Source organism: Lissotriton vulgaris, chromosome 8 (genome assembly GCF_964263255.1).
Source record: "Lissotriton vulgaris chromosome 8, aLisVul1.2, whole genome shotgun sequence".
Taxonomy (NCBI): domain Eukaryota; kingdom Metazoa; phylum Chordata; class Amphibia; order Caudata; family Salamandridae; genus Lissotriton; species Lissotriton vulgaris.
The window spans coordinates 1529162033-1529179142 of NC_141696.1; the positions used below are offsets into that span (position 1 = coordinate 1529162033).

Genomic DNA, 17110 nt, shown 5'->3' on the forward strand with positions numbered 1-17110 from the left:
GTAGAGATATGTTTTAAGGAGTCCTGTATCATTCCGCAATTAACTGGTGCAATGGGCAAATAGCAGTTTTGGGATCCAGGTTAGGTAGTTGTTTTTTTAACTCTGAATGGACTAGCACTATATTACCCAGATATATTTGGCATGAGTAGGTAAGCAATGTCATCTGACTACTGACATCTGTGTTCAAGGGGAAGTGGAATGTGATGCAGACAAGAGTTTACTTTACAAAAAAGGACAAAATGGAAAACATTCATAGTCAAACCTGAAGGCAAGATAGGTGGAAGAAAGTTTAAAAGGAGGACAGAAAGCAAAGTCTATGTTGAATTGATCATTTTGTAGATCAGTTGATAAAAATGTTGATAGAGAAAAAAGTACTACAGCTGATTCCAAGACCTATTTTGTTAGAAGCAAGGAACCTCTCAACTGTGCCGAAACCCGGGATTGAACCAGGGACCTTTAGATCTTCAGTCTAACGCTCACCCAACTGAGCTATTTCGGCCTGCTTATTGCTGTGGTCTTCATACTTTAATTTAAACCATTTAACAAAATAGATGCAGGACCTGGATTTTTAACCTCATATGGTAGAGATATGTTTTAAGGAGTCCTGTATCATTCCCCAGTTAACTGGTGCAATGGGTAAATAGCATTTTTGGGATCCAGGTTAGGTAGTTGTTTTTTTAACTCTGAATGGACTAGCACTATATTACCCAGATATATTTGGCATGAGTAGGTAAGCAATGTCATCTGACTACTGACATCTGTGTTCAAGGGGAAGTGGAATGTGATGCAGACAAGAGTTTACTTTACAAAAAAGGACGAAATGGAAAACATTCATAGTCAAACCTGAAGGCAAGATAGGTGGAAGAAAGTTTAAAAGGAGGACAGAAAGCAAAGTCTATGTTGAATTAATCATTTTGTAGATCAGTTGATAAAAATGTTGATAGAGAAAAAAGTACTACAGCTGATTCCAAAACCTATTTTGTTAGAAGCAAGGAACCTCTCAACTGTGCCGAAACCCGGGATTGAACCAGGGACCTTTAGATCTTCAGTCTAACGCTCTCCCAACTGAGCTATTTCGGCCTTCTGATAGCTGGGGTCTTCATACTTTAATTTGAACCATTTAACAAAATAGATGCAGGACCTGGATTTTTAACCTCATATGGTAGAGATATGTTTTAAGGAGTCCTGTATCATTCCCCAGTTAACTGGTGCAATGGGTAAATAGCATTTTTGGGATCCAGGTTAGGTAGTTGTTTTTTTAACTCTGAATGGACTAGCACTATATTACCCAGATATATTTGGCATGAGTAGGTAAGCAATGTCATCTGACTACTGACATCTGTGTTCAAGGGGAAGTGGAATGTGATGCAGACAAGAGTTTACTTTACAAAAAAGGACGAAATGGGAAACATTCATAGTCAAACCTGAAGGCAAGATAGGTGGAAGAAAGTTTAAAAGGAGGACAGAAAGCAAAGTCTATGTTGAATTGATCATTTTGTAGATCAGTTGATAAAAATGTTGATTGAGAAAAAAGTACTACAGCTGATTCCAAGATCTATTTTGTTAGAAGCAAGGAACCTCTCAACTGTGCCGAAACCCGGGATTTTTAGATCTTCAGTCTAACGCTCTCCCAACTTAGCTATTTCGGCCTGCTTATAGCTGTGGTCTTCATACTTTAATTTAAACCATTTAACAAAATAGATGCAGGACCTGGATTTTTAACCTCATATGGTGAGATATGTTTTAAGGAGTCCTGTATCATTCCGCAATTAACTGGTGCAATGGGTAAATAGCATTTTTGGGATCCAGATATATTTGGCATGAGTAGGTAAGCAATGTCATCTGACTACTGACATCTGTATTCAAGGGGAGGTGGAAGGTAATGCAGACAAGAGTTTACTTTACAAAAAAGCATGAAATGGGAAATATTCATTGTCAAACCTGAAGGTAAGAGAGGTGGAAGCAAGTTTAGAAGGAGGACATAAAGCAAAGTCTATGTTAAATTGATTGTGTTGTAGATCAGTTGGAAAAAATTTGATGAATAGAGAAAAAGTACTACAGCTGATTCCAAGACCTATTTTGTTAGAAGCAAGGAACCTCTCAACTGTGCCGAAACCCGGGATTGAACCAGGGACCTTTAGATCTTCAGTCTAACGCTCTCCCAACTGAGCTATTTCAGCCTGCTTATAGCTGTGGTCTTCATACTTTAATTTAAACCATTTAACAAAATAGATGCAGGACCTGGATTTTTAACCTCATATGGTAGAGATATGTTTTAAGGAGTCCTGTATCATTCCGCAATTAACTGGTGCAATGGGTAAATAGCATTTTTTGGATCCAGGTTAGGTAGTTGTTTTTTTAACTCTGAATGGACTAGCACTATATTACCCAGATATATTTGGCATGAATAGGTAAGCAATGTCATCTGAGTACTGACATCTGTGTTCAAGGGGAAGTGGAATGTGATGCAGACGAGTTTACTTTACAAAAAAGGACAAAATGGAAAACATTCATAGTCAAACCTGAAGGCAAGATAGGTGGAAGAAAGTTTAAAAGGAGGACAGAAAGCAAAGTCTATGTTGAATTGATCATTTTGTAGATCAGTTGATAAAAATGTTGATAGAGAAAAAAGTACTACAGCTGATTCCAAGACCTATTTTGTTAGAAGCAAGGAACCTCTCAACTGTGCCGAAACCCGGGATTGAACCAGGGACCTTTGGATCTTCAGTCTAACGCTCTCCCAGCTTAGCTATTTTGGCCTGCTTATAGCTGTGGTCTTCAAACTTTTATTTAAACCATTTAACAAAATAGATGCAGGACCTGGATTTTTAACCTCATATGGTGAGATATGTTTTAAGGAGTCCTGTATCATTCCGCAATTAACTGGTGCAATGGGTAAATAGCATTTTTGGGATCCAGGTTAGGTAGTTGTTTTTTTAACTCTGAATGGACTAGCACTATATTACCCAGATATATTTGGCATGAGTAGGTAAGCAATGTCATCTGACTACTGACATCTGTGTTCAAGGGGAAGTGGAAGGTAATGCAGACGAGAGTTTACTTTACTAAAAAGCATGAAATGGGAAATATTCATTGTCAAACCTGAAGGTAAGAGAGGTGGAAGCAAGTTTAGAAGGAGGACAAAAATCAAAGTCTATGTTAAATTGATTGTGTTGTAGATCAGTTGGAAAAAATTTGATGAATAGAGAAAAAGTACTACAGCTGATTCCAAGACCTATTTTGTTAGAAGCAAGGAACCTCTCAACTGTGCCGAAACCCGGGATTGAATCAGGGACCTTTAGAGCTTCAGTCTAACGCTCTCCCAACTGAGCTATTTCGGCCTCCTTACAGCTGTGGTCTTCATACTTTAATTTAAACCATTTAACAAAATAGATGCAGGACCTGGATTTTTAACCTCATATGGTAGAGATATGTTTTAAGGAGTCCTGTATCATTCCCCAGTTAACTGGTGCAATGGGTAAATAGCATTTTTGGGATCCAGGTTAGGTAGTTGTTTTTTTAACTCGAAATGGACTAGCACTATATTACCTAGATATATTTGGCATGAGTAGGTAAGCAATGTCATCTGACTACTGACATCTGTGTTCAAGGGGAAGTGGAATGTGATGCAGACAAGAGTTTACTTTACAAAAAAGGACAAAATGGGAAACATTCATTGTCAAACCTGAAGGCAAGATAGGTGGAAGAAAGTTTAAAAGGAGGACAGAAAGCAAAGTCTATGTTGAATTGATCATTTTGTAGATCAGTTGATAAAAATGTTGATAGAGAAAAAAGTACTACAGCTGATTCCATGACCTATTTTGTTAGAAGCAAGGAACCTCTGAACTGTGCCGAAACCCGGGATTGAACCAGGGACCTTTAGATCTTCAGTCTAACGCTCTCCCAACTGAGCTATTGCGGCCTGCTTATAGCTGTGGTCTTCATACTTTAATTTAAACTATTTAACAAAATAGATGCAGGACCTGGATTTTTAACCTCATATGGTAGAGATATGTTTTAAGGAGTCCTGTATCATTCCGCAATTAACTGGTGCAATGGGCAAATAGCAGTTTTGGGATCCAGGTTAGGTAGTTGTTTTTTTAACTCTGAATGGACTAGCACTATATTACCCAGATATATTTGGCATGAGTAGGTAAGCAATGTCATCTGACTACTGACATCTGTATTCAAGGGGAGGTGGAAGGTAATGCAGACAAGAGTTTACTTTACAAAAAAGCATGAATGGGAAATATTCATTGTCAAACCTGAAGGTAAGAGAGGTGGAAGCAAGTTTAGAAGGAGGACATAAAGCAAAGTCTATGTTAAATTGATTGTGTTGTAGATCAGTTGGAAAAAATTTGATGAATAGAGAAAAAGTACTACAGCTGATTCCAAGACCTATTTTGTTAGAAGCAAGGAACATCTCAACTGTGCCGAAACCCGGGATTGAACCAGGGACCTTTAGATCTTCAGTCTGACGCTCTCCCAACTGAGCTATTTCGGCCTGCTTATAGCTGTGGTCTTCATACTTTAATTTAAACTATTTAACAAAATAGATGCAGGACCTGGATTTTTAACCTCATATGGTAGAGATATGTTTTAAGGAGTCCTGTATCATTCCCCAGTTAACTGGTGCAATGGGTAAATAGCATTTTTGGGATCCAGGTTAGGTAGTTGTTTTTTTAACTCTGAATGGACTAGCACTATATTACCCAGATATATTTGGCATGAGTAGGTAAGCAATGTCATCTGACTACTGACATCTGTGTTCAAGGGGAAGTGGAATGTGATGCAGACAAGAGTTTACTTTACAAAAAAGGACGAAATGGAAAACATTCATAGTCAAACCTGAAGGCAAGATAGGTGGAAGAAAGTTTAAAAGGAGGACAGAAAGCAAAGTCTATGTTGAATTGATCATTTTGTAGATCAGTTGATAAAAATGTTGATAGAGAAAAAAGTACTACAGCTGATTCCAAGACCTATTTTGTTAGAAGCAAGGAACCTCTCAACTGTGCCGACAACCGGGATTGAACCAGGGACCTTTAGATCTTCAGTCTAACGCTCTCCCAACTTAGCTATTGCGGCCTGCTTATAGCTGTGGTCTTCATACTTTAATTTAAACCATTTAACAAAATAGATGCAGGACCTGGATTTTTAACCTCATATGGTAGAGATATGTTTTAAGGAGTCCTGTATCATTCCGCAATTAACTGGTGCAATGGGCAAATAGCATTTTTGGGATCCAGGTTAGGTAGTTGTTTTTTTAACTCTGAATGGACTAGCACTATATTACCCAGATATATTTGGCATGAGTAGGTAAGCAATGTCATCTGACTACTGACATCTGTGTTCAAGGGGAAGTGGAAGGTAAAGCAGACAAGAGTTTACTTTACAATAAAGCATGAAATGGGAACTATTCATTGTCAAACCTGAAGGTAAGAGAGGTGGAAGCAAGTTTAGAAGGAGGACATAAAGCAAAGTCTATGTTAAATTGATTGTGTTGTAGATCAGTTGGAAAAAATTTGATGAATAGAGAAAAAGTACTACAGCTGATTCCAAGACCTATTTTGTTAGAAGCTAGGAACCTCTCAACTGTGCCGAAACCCGGGATTGAACCAGGGACCTTTAGATCTTCAGTCTGACGCTCTCCCAACTGAGCTATTTCGGCCTGCTTATAGCTGTGGTCTTCATACTTTAATTTAAACCATTTAACAAAATAGATGCAGGACCTGGATTTTTAACCTCATATGGTAGAGATATGTTTTAAGGAGTCCTGTATCATTCCGCAATTAACTGGTGCAATGGGTAAATAGCATTTTTGGGATCCAGGTTAGGTAGTTGTTTTTTTAACTCTGAATGGACTAGCACTATATTACCCAGATATATTTGGCATGAGTAGGTAAGCAATGTCATCTGACTACTGACATCTGTGTTCAAGGGGAAGTGGAAGGTAATGCAGACAAGAGTTTACTTTACAAAAAAGCATGAAATGGGAAATATTCATTGTCAAACCTGAAGGTAAGAGAGGTGGAAGCAAGTTTAGAAGGAGGATATAAAGCAAAGTCTGTGTTAAATTGATTGTGTTGTAGATCAGTTGGAAAAAATTTGATGAATAGAGAAAAAGTACTACAGCTGATTCCAAGACCTATTTTGTTAGAAGCAAGGAACCTCTCACCTGTGCCGAAACCCGGGATTGAACCAGGGACCTTTAGATCTTCAGTCTAACGCTCTCCAAACTGAGCTATTTCGGCCTTCTCATAGCTGTGGTCTTCATACTTTAATTTGAACCATTTAGCAAAATAGATGCAGGACCTGGATTTTTAACCTCATATGGTAGAGATATGTTTTAAGGAGTCCTGTATCATTCCCCAGTTAACTGGTGCAATGGGTAAATAGCATTTTTGGGATCCAGGTTAGGTAGTTATTTTTTTAACTCTGAATGGACTAGCACTATATTACCTAGATATATTTGGCATGAGTAGGTAAGCAATGTCATCTGACTACTGACATCTGTGTTCAAGGGGAAGTGGAATGTGATGCAGACAAGAGTTTACTTTACAAAAAAGGACGAAATGGGAAACATTCATTGTCAAACCTGAAGGCAAGATAGGTGGAAGAAAGTTTAAAAGGAGGACAGAAAGCAAAGTCTATGTTGAATTGATCATTTTGTAGATCAGTTGATAAAAATGTTGATAGAGAAAAAAGTACTACAGCTGATTCCAAGACCTATTTTGTTAGAAGCAAGGAACCTCTCAACTGTGCCGAAACCCAGGATTGAACCAGGGACCTTTAGATCTCCAGTCTAACGCTCTCCCAACTGAGCTATTGCGGCCTGCTTATAGCTGTGGTCTTCATACTTTAACTTAAACCATTGAACAAAATAGATGCAGGACCTGGATTTTTAACCTCATATGGTAGAGATATGTTTTAAGGAGTCCTGTATCATTCCGCAATTAACTGGTGCAATGGGCAAATAGCATTTTTGGGATCCAGGTTAGGTAGTTGTTTTTTTAACTCTGAATGTACTAGCACTATATTACCCAGATATATTTGGCATGAGTAGGTAAGCAATGTCATCTGACTACTGACATCTGTGTTCAAGGGGAAGTGGAAGGTAATGCAGACAAGAGTTTACTTTACAAAAAAGCATGACATGGGAAACATTCATAGTAAAACCTGAAGGCAAGAGAGGTGGAAGCAAGTCTAGAAGGAGGACAGAAAGCAAAGTCTATGTTAAATTGATTGTGTTGTAGATCAGTTGGAAAAAATTTGATGAATACAGAAAAAGGACTACAGCTGATTCCGAGACCTATTTTGTTAGAAGCAAAGAACTTCTCAACAGTGCCGAAACCCTGGATTGAACCAGGGACCTTTAGATCTTCAGTCTAACACTCTCCCAAATGAGCTATTTCGGCCTGCTGATATCTGTGGTCTTCATACTTTAATTTGAACCATTTAACAAAATAGATGCAGGACCTGGATTTTTAACCTCATATGGTAGAGATATGTTTTAAGGAGTCCTGTATCATTCCCCAGTTAACTGTTGCAATGGGTGAACAGCATTTTTGGGATCCAGGTTAGGTAGTTGTTATTTTTAACTCTGAATGGGCTAGCACTATATTACCCAGATATATTATGCATGAGTAGGTAAGCAATGTCAGCTGACTACTGACATCTGTGTTCAAGGGGAAGTGGAAGGTAATGCAGACAAGAGTTTACTTTAATAAAAAAGCATGAAATGGGAAATATTCATTGTCAAACCTGAAGGTAAGAGAGGTGGAAGCAAGTCTAGAAGGAGGACAGAAAGCAAAGTCTATGTTAAATTGATTGTGTTGTAGATCAGTTGGAAAAAATTTGATGAATAGAGAAAAAGTACTACAGCTGATTCCAAGACCTATTTTGTTAGAAGCAAGGAACCTCTCGACTGTGCCGAAACCCGGGATTGAACCAGGGACCTTTAGATCTTCAGTCTAACGTTCTCCCAACTGAGCTATTTCGGCCTTCTGATAGCTGGGGTCTTCATACTTTAATTTGAACCATTTAACAAAATAGATGCAGGACCTGGATTTTTAACCTCATATGGTAGAGATATGTTTTAAGGAGTCCTGTATCATTCCCCAGTTAACTGGTGCAATGGGTAAATAGCATTTTTGGGATCCAGGTTAGGTAGTTGTTTTTTTAACTCTGAATGGACTAGCACTATATTACCCAGATATATTTGGCATGAGTAGGTAAGCAATGTCATCTGACTACTGACATCTGTGTTCAAGGGGAAGTGGAATGTGATGCAGACAAGAGTTTACTTTACAAAAAAGGACGAAATGGGAAACATTCATAGTCAAACCTGAAGGCAAGATAGGTGGAAGAAAGTTTAAAAGGAGGACAGAAAGCAAAGTCTATGTTGAATTGATCATTTTGTAGATCAGTTGATAAAAATGTTGATAGAGAAAAAAGTACTACAGCTGATTCCAAGACCTATTTTGTTAGAAGCAAGGAACCTCACAACTGTGCCGAAACCCGGGATTGAACCAGGGACCTTTAGATCTTCAGTCTAACGTTCTCCCAACTTAGCTTTTTCGGCCTGCTTATAGCTGTGGTCTTCATACTTTAATTTAAACCATTTAACAAAATAGATGCAGGACCTGGATTTTTAACCTCATATGGTAGAGATATGTTTTAAGGAGTCCTATATCATTCCGCAATTAACTGGTGCAATGGGTAAATAGCATTTTTGGGATCCACGTTAGGTAGTTGTTTTTTTAACTCTGAATGGACTAGCACTATATTACCTAGATATATTTGGCATGAGTAGGTAAGCAATGTCATCTGACTACTGACATCTGTGTTGAAGGGGAAGTGGAATGTGATGCAGACAAGAGTTTACTTTACAAAAAAGGACGAAATGGGAAACATTCATTGTCAAACCTGAAGGCAAGATAGGTGGAAGAAAGTTTAAAAGGAGGACAGAAAGCAAAGTCTATGTTGAATTGATCATTTTGTAGATCAGTTGATAAAAATGTTAATAGAGAAAAAAGTACTACAGCTGATTCCAAGACCTATTTTGTTAGAAGCAAGGAACCTCTCAACTGTGCCGAAACCCAGGATTGAACCAGGGACCTTTAGATCTTCAGTCTAACACTCTCCCAACTGAGATATTGCGGCCTGCTTATAGCTGTCGTCTTCATACTTTAATTTAAACCATTTAACAAAATAGATGCAGGACCTGGATTTTTAACCTCATATGGTAGAGATATGTTTTAAGGAGTCCTGTATCATTCCGCAATTAACTGGTGCAATGGGCAAATAGCATTTTTGGGATCCAGGTTAGGTAGTTGTTTTTTTAACTCTGAATGGACTAGCACTATATTACCCAGATATATTTGGCATGAGTAGGTAAGCAATGTCATCTGACTACTGACATCTGTGTTCAAGGGGAAGTGGAAGGTAATGCAGCCAAGAGTTTACTTTACAAAAAAGCATGAAATGGGAAATATTCATTGTCAAACCTGAAGGTAAGAGAGGTGGAAGCAAATTTAGAAGGAGGACATAAAGCAAAGTCTATGTTAAATTGATTGTGTTGTAGATCAGTTGGAAAAAATTTGATGAATACAGAAAAAGGACTACAGCTGATTCCAAGCCCTATTTTGTTAGAAGCAAGGAACCTCTCAACTGTGCCGAAACCCAGGATTGAACCAGGGACCTTTAGATCTTCAGTCTAACGCTCTCCCAACTGAGCTATTTCGGCCTTCTGATAGCTGGGGTCTTCATACTTTAATTTGAACCATTTAACAAAATAGATGCAGGACCTGGATTTTTAACCTCATATGGTAGAGATATGTTTTAAGGAGTCCTGTATCATTCCCCAGTTAACTGGTGCAATGGGTAAATAGCATTTTTGGGATCCAGGTTAGGTAGTTGTTTTTTTAACTCTGAATGGACTAGCACTATATTACCCAGATATATTTGGCATGAGTAGGTAAGCAATGTCATCTGACTACTGAGATCTGTGTTCAAGGGGAAGTGGAATGTGATGCAGACAAGAGTTTACTTTACAAAAAAGGACGAAATGGAAAACATTCATAGTCAAACCTGAAGGCAAGATAGGTGGAAGAAAGTTTAAAAGGAGGACAGAAAGCAAAGTCTATGTTGAATTGATCATTTTGTAGATCAGTTGATAAAAATGTTGATAGAGAAAAAAGTACTACAGCTGATGCCAAGACCTATTTTGTTAGAAGCAAGGAACCTCTCAACTGTGCCGACAACCGGGATTGAACCAGGGACCTTTAGATCTTCAGTCTAACGCTCTCCCAACTTAGCTATTTCAGCCTGCTTATAGCTGTGGTCTTCATACTTTAATTTAAACCATTTAACAAGGTAATGCAGACAAGAGTTTACTTTACAAAAAAGCATGAAATGGGAAATATTCATTGTCAAACCTGAAGGTAAGAGAGGTGGAAGCAAGTTTAGAAGGAGGACAGAAAGCAAAGTCTATGTTAAATTGATTGTGTTGTAGATCAGTTGGAAAAAATTTGATGAATAGAGAAAAAGAACTACAGCTGATTCCAAGACCTATTTTGTTAGAAGCAAGGAACCTCTCAACTGTGCCGAAACCCAGGATTGAACCAGGGACCTTTAGATCTTCAGTCTAACGCTCTCCCAACTGAGCTATTTCGGCCTTCTGATAGCTGGGGTCTTCATACTTTAATTTGAACCATTTAACAAAATAGATGCAGGACCTGGATTTTTAACTCATATGGTAGAGATATGTTTTAAGGAGTCCTGTATCATTCCACAGTTAACTGGTGCAATGGGTAAATAGCATTTTTGGGATCCAGGTTAGGTAGTTGTCTTTTTTAACTCTGAATGGACTAGCACTATATTACCTAGATATATTTGGCATGAGTAGGTAAGCAATGTCATCTGACTACTGACATCTGTGTTCAAGTGGAAGTGGAATGTGATGCAGACAAGAGTTTACTTTACAAAAAAGGACGAAATGGGAAACATTCATTGTCAAACCTGAAGGCAAGATAGGTGGAATAAAGTTTAAAAGGAGGACAGAAAGCAAAGTCTATGTTGAATTGATCATTTTGTAGATCAGTTGATAAAAATGTTGATAGAGAAAAAAGTACTACAGCTGATTCCAAGACCTATTTTGTTAGAAGCAAGGAACCTCTCAACTGTGCCGAAACCCGGGATTGAACCAGGGACCTTTAGATCTTCAGTCTAACGCTCTCCCAACAGAGCTATTGCAGCCTGCTTATAGCTGTGGTCTTCATACTTTAATTTAAACCATTTAACAAAATAGATGCAGGACATGGATTTTTAACCTCATATGGTAGAGATATGTTTTAAGGAGTCCTGTATCATTCCGCAATTAACTGGTGCAATGGGCAAATAGCATTCTTGGGATCCAGGTTAGGTAGTTGTTTTTTTAACTCTGAATGGACTAGCACTATATTACCCAGATATATTTGGCATGAGTAGGTAAGCAATGTCATCTGACTACTGACATCTGTGTTCAAGGGGAAGTGGAAGGTAATGCAGACAAGAGTTTACTTTACAAAAAAGCATGAAATGGGAAATATTAATTGTCAAACCTGAAGGTAAGAGAGGTGGAAGCAAGTTTAGAAGGAGGACATAAAGCAAAGTCTATGTTAAATTGATTGTGTTGTAGATCAGTTGGAAAAAATTTGATGAATAGAGAAAAAGAACTACAGCTGATTCCAAGACCTATTTTGTTAGAAGCAAGGAACCTCTCAACTGTGCCGAAACCCAGGATTGAACCAGGGACCTTTAGATCTTCAGTCTAACGCTCTCCCAACTGAGCTATTTCGGCCTTCTGATAGCTGGGGTCTTCATACTTTAATTTGAACCATTTAACAAAATAGATGCAGGACCTGGATTTTTAACTCATATGGTAGAGATATGTTTTAAGGAGTCCTGTATCATTCCCCAGTTAACTGGTGCAATGGGTAAATAGCATTTTTGGGATCCAGGTTAGGTAGTTGTTTTTTTAACTCTGAATGGACTAGCACTATATTACCTAGATATATTTGGCATGAGTAGGTAAGCAATGTCATCTGACTACTGACATCTGTGTTCAAGTGGAAGTGGAATGTGATGCAGACAAGAGTTTACTTTACAAAAAAGGACGAAATGGGAAACATTCATTGTCAAACCTGAAGGCAAGATAGGTGGAATACAGTTTAAAAGGAGGACAGAAAGCAAAGTCTATGTTGAATTGATCATTTTGTAGATCAGTTGATAAAAATGTTGATAGAGAAAAAAGTACTACAGCTGATTCCAAGACCCATTTTGTTAGAAGCAAGGAACCTCTCAACTGTGCCGAAACCCGGGATTGAACCAGGGACCTTTAGATCTTCAGTCTAACGCTCTCCCAACTGAGCTATTGCAGCCTGCTTATAGCTGTGGTGTTCATACTTTAATTTAAACCATTTAACAAAATAGATGCAGGACATGGATTTTTAACCTCATATGGTAGAGATATGTTTTAAGGAGTCCTGTATCATTCCGCAATTAACTGGTGCAATGGGCAAATAGCATTCTTGGGATCCAGGTTAGGTAGTTGTTTTTTTAACTCTGAATGGACTAGCACTATATTACCCAGATATATTTGGCATGAGTAGGTAAGCAATGTCATCTGACTACTGACATCTGTGTTCAAGGGGAAGTGGAAGGTAATGCAGACAAGAGTTTACTTTACAAAAAAGCATGAAATGGGAAATATTCATTGTCAAACCTGAAGGTAAGAGAGGTGGAAGCAAGTTTAGAAGGAGGACATAAAGCAAAGTCTATGTTAAATTGATTGTGTTGTAGATCAGTTGGAAAAAATTTGATGAATAGAGAAAAAGAACTACAGCTGATCCCAAGACCTATTTTGTTAGAAACAAGGAACCTCTCAACTGTGCCGAAACCCGGGATTGAACCAGGGACCTTCAGATCTTCAGTCTAACGCTCTCCCAACTGAGCTATTTCAGCCTGCTTATAGCTGTGGTCTTCATACTTTAATTTAAACAATTTAACAAAATAGATGCAGGACCTCGATTTTTAACCTCACATGGTAGATATATGTTTTAAGGAGTCCTGTATCATTCCGCAATTAACTGGTGCAATGGGTAAATAGCATTTTTTGGATCCAGGTTAGGTAGTTGTTTTTTTAACTCTGAATGGACTAGCACTATATTACCCAGATATATTTGGCATGAGTAGGTAAGCAATGTCATCTGACTACTGACATCTGTGTTCAAGGGGAAGTGGAAGGTAATGCAGACAAGAGTTTACTTTACAAAAAAGCATGAAATGGGAAATATTCATTGTCAAACCTGAAGGTAAGAGAGGTGGAAGCAAGTTTAGAAGGAGGACATAAAGCAAAGTCTATGTTAAATTGATTGTGTTGTAGATCAGTTGGAAAAAATTTGATGAATAGAGAAAAAGAACTACAGCTGATCCCAAGACCTAATTTGTTAGAAGCAAGGAACCTCTCAACTGTGCCGAAACCCGGGATTGAACCAGGGACCTTTAGATCTTCAGTCTAACGCTCTCCCAACTGAGCTATTTCGGCCTTCTGATAGCTGGGGTCTTCATACTTTAATTTGAACCATTTAACAAAATAGATGCAGGACCTGGATTTTTAACCTCATATGGTAGAGATATGTTTTAAGGAGTCCTGTATCATTCCCCAGTTAACTGGTGCAATGGGTAAATAGCATTTTTGGGATCCAGGTTAGGTAGTTGTTTTTTTAACTCTGAATGGACTAGCACTATATTACCCAGATATATTTGGCATGAGTAGGTAAGCAATGTCATCTGACTACTGACATCTGTGTTCAAGGGGAAGTGGAATGTGATGCAGACAAGAGTTTACTTTACAAAAAAGGACGAAATGGAAAACATTCATAGTCAAACCTGAAGGCAAGATAGGTGGAAGAAAGTTTAAAAGGAGGACAGAAAGCAAAGTCTATGTTGAATTGATCATTTTGTAGATCAGTTGATAAAAATGTTGATTGAGAAAAAAGTACTACAGCTGATTCCAAGATCTATTTTGTTAGAAGCAAGGAACCTCTCAACTGTGCAGAAACCCGGGATTTTTAGATCTTCAGTCTAACGCTCTCCCAACTTAGCTATTTTGGCCTGCTTATAGCTGTGGTCTTCATACTTTAATTTAAACCATTTAACAAAATAGATGCAGGACCTGGATTTTTAACCTCATATGGTGAGATATGTTTTAAGGAGTCCTGTATCATTCTGCAATTAACTGGTGCAATGGGTAAATAGCATTTTTGGGATCCAGATATATTTGGCATGAGTAGGTAAGCAATGTCATCTGACTACTGACATCTGTATTCAAGGGGAGGTGGAAGGTAATGCAGACAAGAGTTTACTTTACAAAAAAGCATGAAATGGGAAATATTCATTGTCAAACCTGAAGGTAAGAGAGGTGGAAGCAAGTTTAGAAGGAGGACATAAAGCAAAGTCTATGTTAAATTGATTGTGTTGTAGATCAGTTGGAAAAAATTTGATGAATAGAGAAAAAGTACTACAGCTGATTCCAAGACCTATTTTGTTAGAAGCAAGGAACCTCTCAACTGTGCCGAAACCCGGGATTGAACCAGGGACCTTTAGATCTTCAGTCTAACGCTCTCCCAACTGAGCTATTTCAGCCTGCTTATAGCTGTGGTCTTCATACTTTAATTTAAACCATTTAACAAAATAGATGCAGGACCTGGATTTTTAACCTCATATGGTAGAGATATGTTTTAAGGAGTCCTGTATCATTCCGCAATTAACTGGTGCAATGGGTAAATAGCATTTTTTTGATCCAGGTTAGGTAGTTGTTTTTTTAACTCTGAATGGACTAGCACTATATTACCCAGATATATTTGGCATGAATAGGTAAGCAATGTCATCTGACTACTGACATCTGTGTTCAAGGGGAAGTGGAATGTGATGCAGACGAGTTTACTTTACAAAAAAGGACAAAATGGAAAACATTCATAGTCAAACCTGAAGGCAAGATAGGTGGAAGAAAGTTTAAAAGGAGGACAGAAAGCAAAGTCTATGTTGAATTGATCATTTTGTAGATCAGTTGATAAAAATGTTGATAGAGAAAAAAGTACTACAGCTGATTCCAAGACCTATTTTGTTAGAAGCAAGGAACCTCTCAACTGTGCCGAAACCCGGGATTGAACAAGGGACCTTTAGATCTTCAGTCTAACGCTCTCCCAGCTTAGCTATTTTGGCCTGCTTATAGCTGTGGTCTTCAAACTTTTATTTAAACCATTTAACAAAATAGATGCAGGACCTGGATTTTTAACCTCATATGGTGAGATATGTTTTAAGGAGTCCTGTATCATTCCGCAATTAACTGGTGCAATGGGTAAATAGCATTTTTGGGATCCAGGTTAGGTAGTTGTTTTTTTAACTCTGAATGGACTAGCACTATATTACCCAGATATATTTGGCATGAGTAGGTAAGCAATGTCATCTGACTACTGACATCTGTGTTCAAGGGGAAGTGGAAGGTAATGCAGACGAGAGTTTACTTTACTAAAAAGCATGAAATGGGAAATATTCATTGTCAAACCTGAAGGTAAGAGAGGTGGAAGCAAGTTTAGAAGGAGGACATAAATCAAAGTCTATGTTAAATTGATTGTGTTGTAGATCAGTTGGAAAAAATTTGATGAATAGAGAAAAAGTACTACAGCTGATTCCAAGACCTATTTTGTTAGAAGCAAGGAACCTCTCAACTGTGCCGAAACCCGGGATTGAATCAGGGACCTTTAGAGCTTCAGTCTAACGCTCTCCCAACTGAGATATTTCGGCCTCCTTACAGCTGTGGTCTTCATACTTTAATTTAAACCATTTAACAAAATAGATGCAGGACCTGGATTTTTAACCTCATATGGTAGAGATATGTTTTAAGGAGTCCTGTATCATTCCCCAGTTAACTGGTGCAATGGGTAAATAGCATTTTTGGGATCCAGGTTAGGTAGTTGTTTTTTTAACTCAAAATGGACTAGCACTATATTACCTAGATATATTTGGCATGAGTAGGTAAGCAATGTCATCTGACTACTGACATCTGTGTTCAAGGGGAAGTGGAATGTGATGCAGACAAGAGTTTACTTTACAAAAAAGGACGAAATGGGAAACATTCATTGTCAAACCTGAAGGCAAGATAGGTGGAAGAAAGTTTAAAAGGAGGACAGAAAGCAAAGTCTATGTTGAATTGATCATTTTGTAGATCAGTTGATAAAAATGTTGATAGAGAAAAAAGTACTACAGCTGATTCCATGACCTATTTTGTTAGAAGCAAGGAACCTCTGAACTGTGCCGAAACCCGGGATTGAACCAGGGACCTTTAGATCGTCAGTCTAACGCTCTCCCAACTGAGCTATTGCGGCCTGCTTATAGCTGTGGTCTTCATACTTTAATTTAAACTATTTAACAAAATAGATGCAGGACCTGGATTTTTAACCTCATATGGTAGAGATATGTTTTAAGGAGTCCTGTATCATTCCGCAATTAACTGGTGCAATGGGCAAATAGCAGTTTTGGGATCCAGGTTAGGTAGTTGTTTTTTTAACTCTGAATGGACTAGCACTATATTACCCAGATATATTTGGCATGAGTAGGTAAGCAATGTCATCTGACTACTGACATCTGTATTCAAGGGGAGGTGGAAGGTAATGCAGACAAGAGTTTACTTTACAAAAAAGCATGAATGGGAAATATTCATTGTCAAACCTGAAGGTAAGAGAGGTGGAAGCAAGTTTAGAAGGAGGACATAAAGCAAAGTCTATGTTAAATTGATTGTGTTGTAGATCAGTTGGAAAAAATTTGATGAATAGAGAAAAAGTACTACAGCTGATTCCAAGACCTATTTTGTTAGAAGCAAGGAACATCTCAACTGTGCCGAAACCCGGGATTGAACCAGGGACCTTTAGATCTTCAGTCTGACGCTCTCCCAACTGAGCTATTTCGGCCTGCTTATAGCTGTGGTCTTCATACTTTAATTTAAACTATTTAACAAAATAGATGCAGGACCTGGATTTTTAACCTCATATGGTAGAGATATGTTTTAAGG

At 38.1% G+C, this 17110-nt stretch overlaps 4 non-coding genes across 4 annotated transcripts; all 4 read right to left on the reverse strand.

Annotated features, from left to right (window-relative positions):
- Positions 1-1007: 1007 nt before the first annotated feature.
- Positions 1008-1080, reverse strand: TRNAF-GAA (transfer RNA phenylalanine (anticodon GAA)). Its single transcript has one exon. It is a non-coding gene; the product is annotated as a tRNA-Phe (tRNA).
- A 5679-nt stretch (positions 1081-6759) lies between these two features.
- On the reverse strand, positions 6760-6832 carry TRNAS-GGA (transfer RNA serine (anticodon GGA)). The gene has a single exon. It is a non-coding gene; the product is annotated as a tRNA-Ser (tRNA).
- A 6680-nt stretch (positions 6833-13512) lies between these two features.
- On the reverse strand, positions 13513-13585 carry TRNAF-GAA (transfer RNA phenylalanine (anticodon GAA)). The gene has a single exon. It is a non-coding gene; the product is annotated as a tRNA-Phe (tRNA).
- A 2769-nt stretch (positions 13586-16354) lies between these two features.
- On the reverse strand, positions 16355-16427 carry TRNAV-GAC (transfer RNA valine (anticodon GAC)). Its single transcript has one exon. It is a non-coding gene; the product is annotated as a tRNA-Val (tRNA).
- Between the last annotated feature and the right edge of the window lie 683 nt (positions 16428-17110).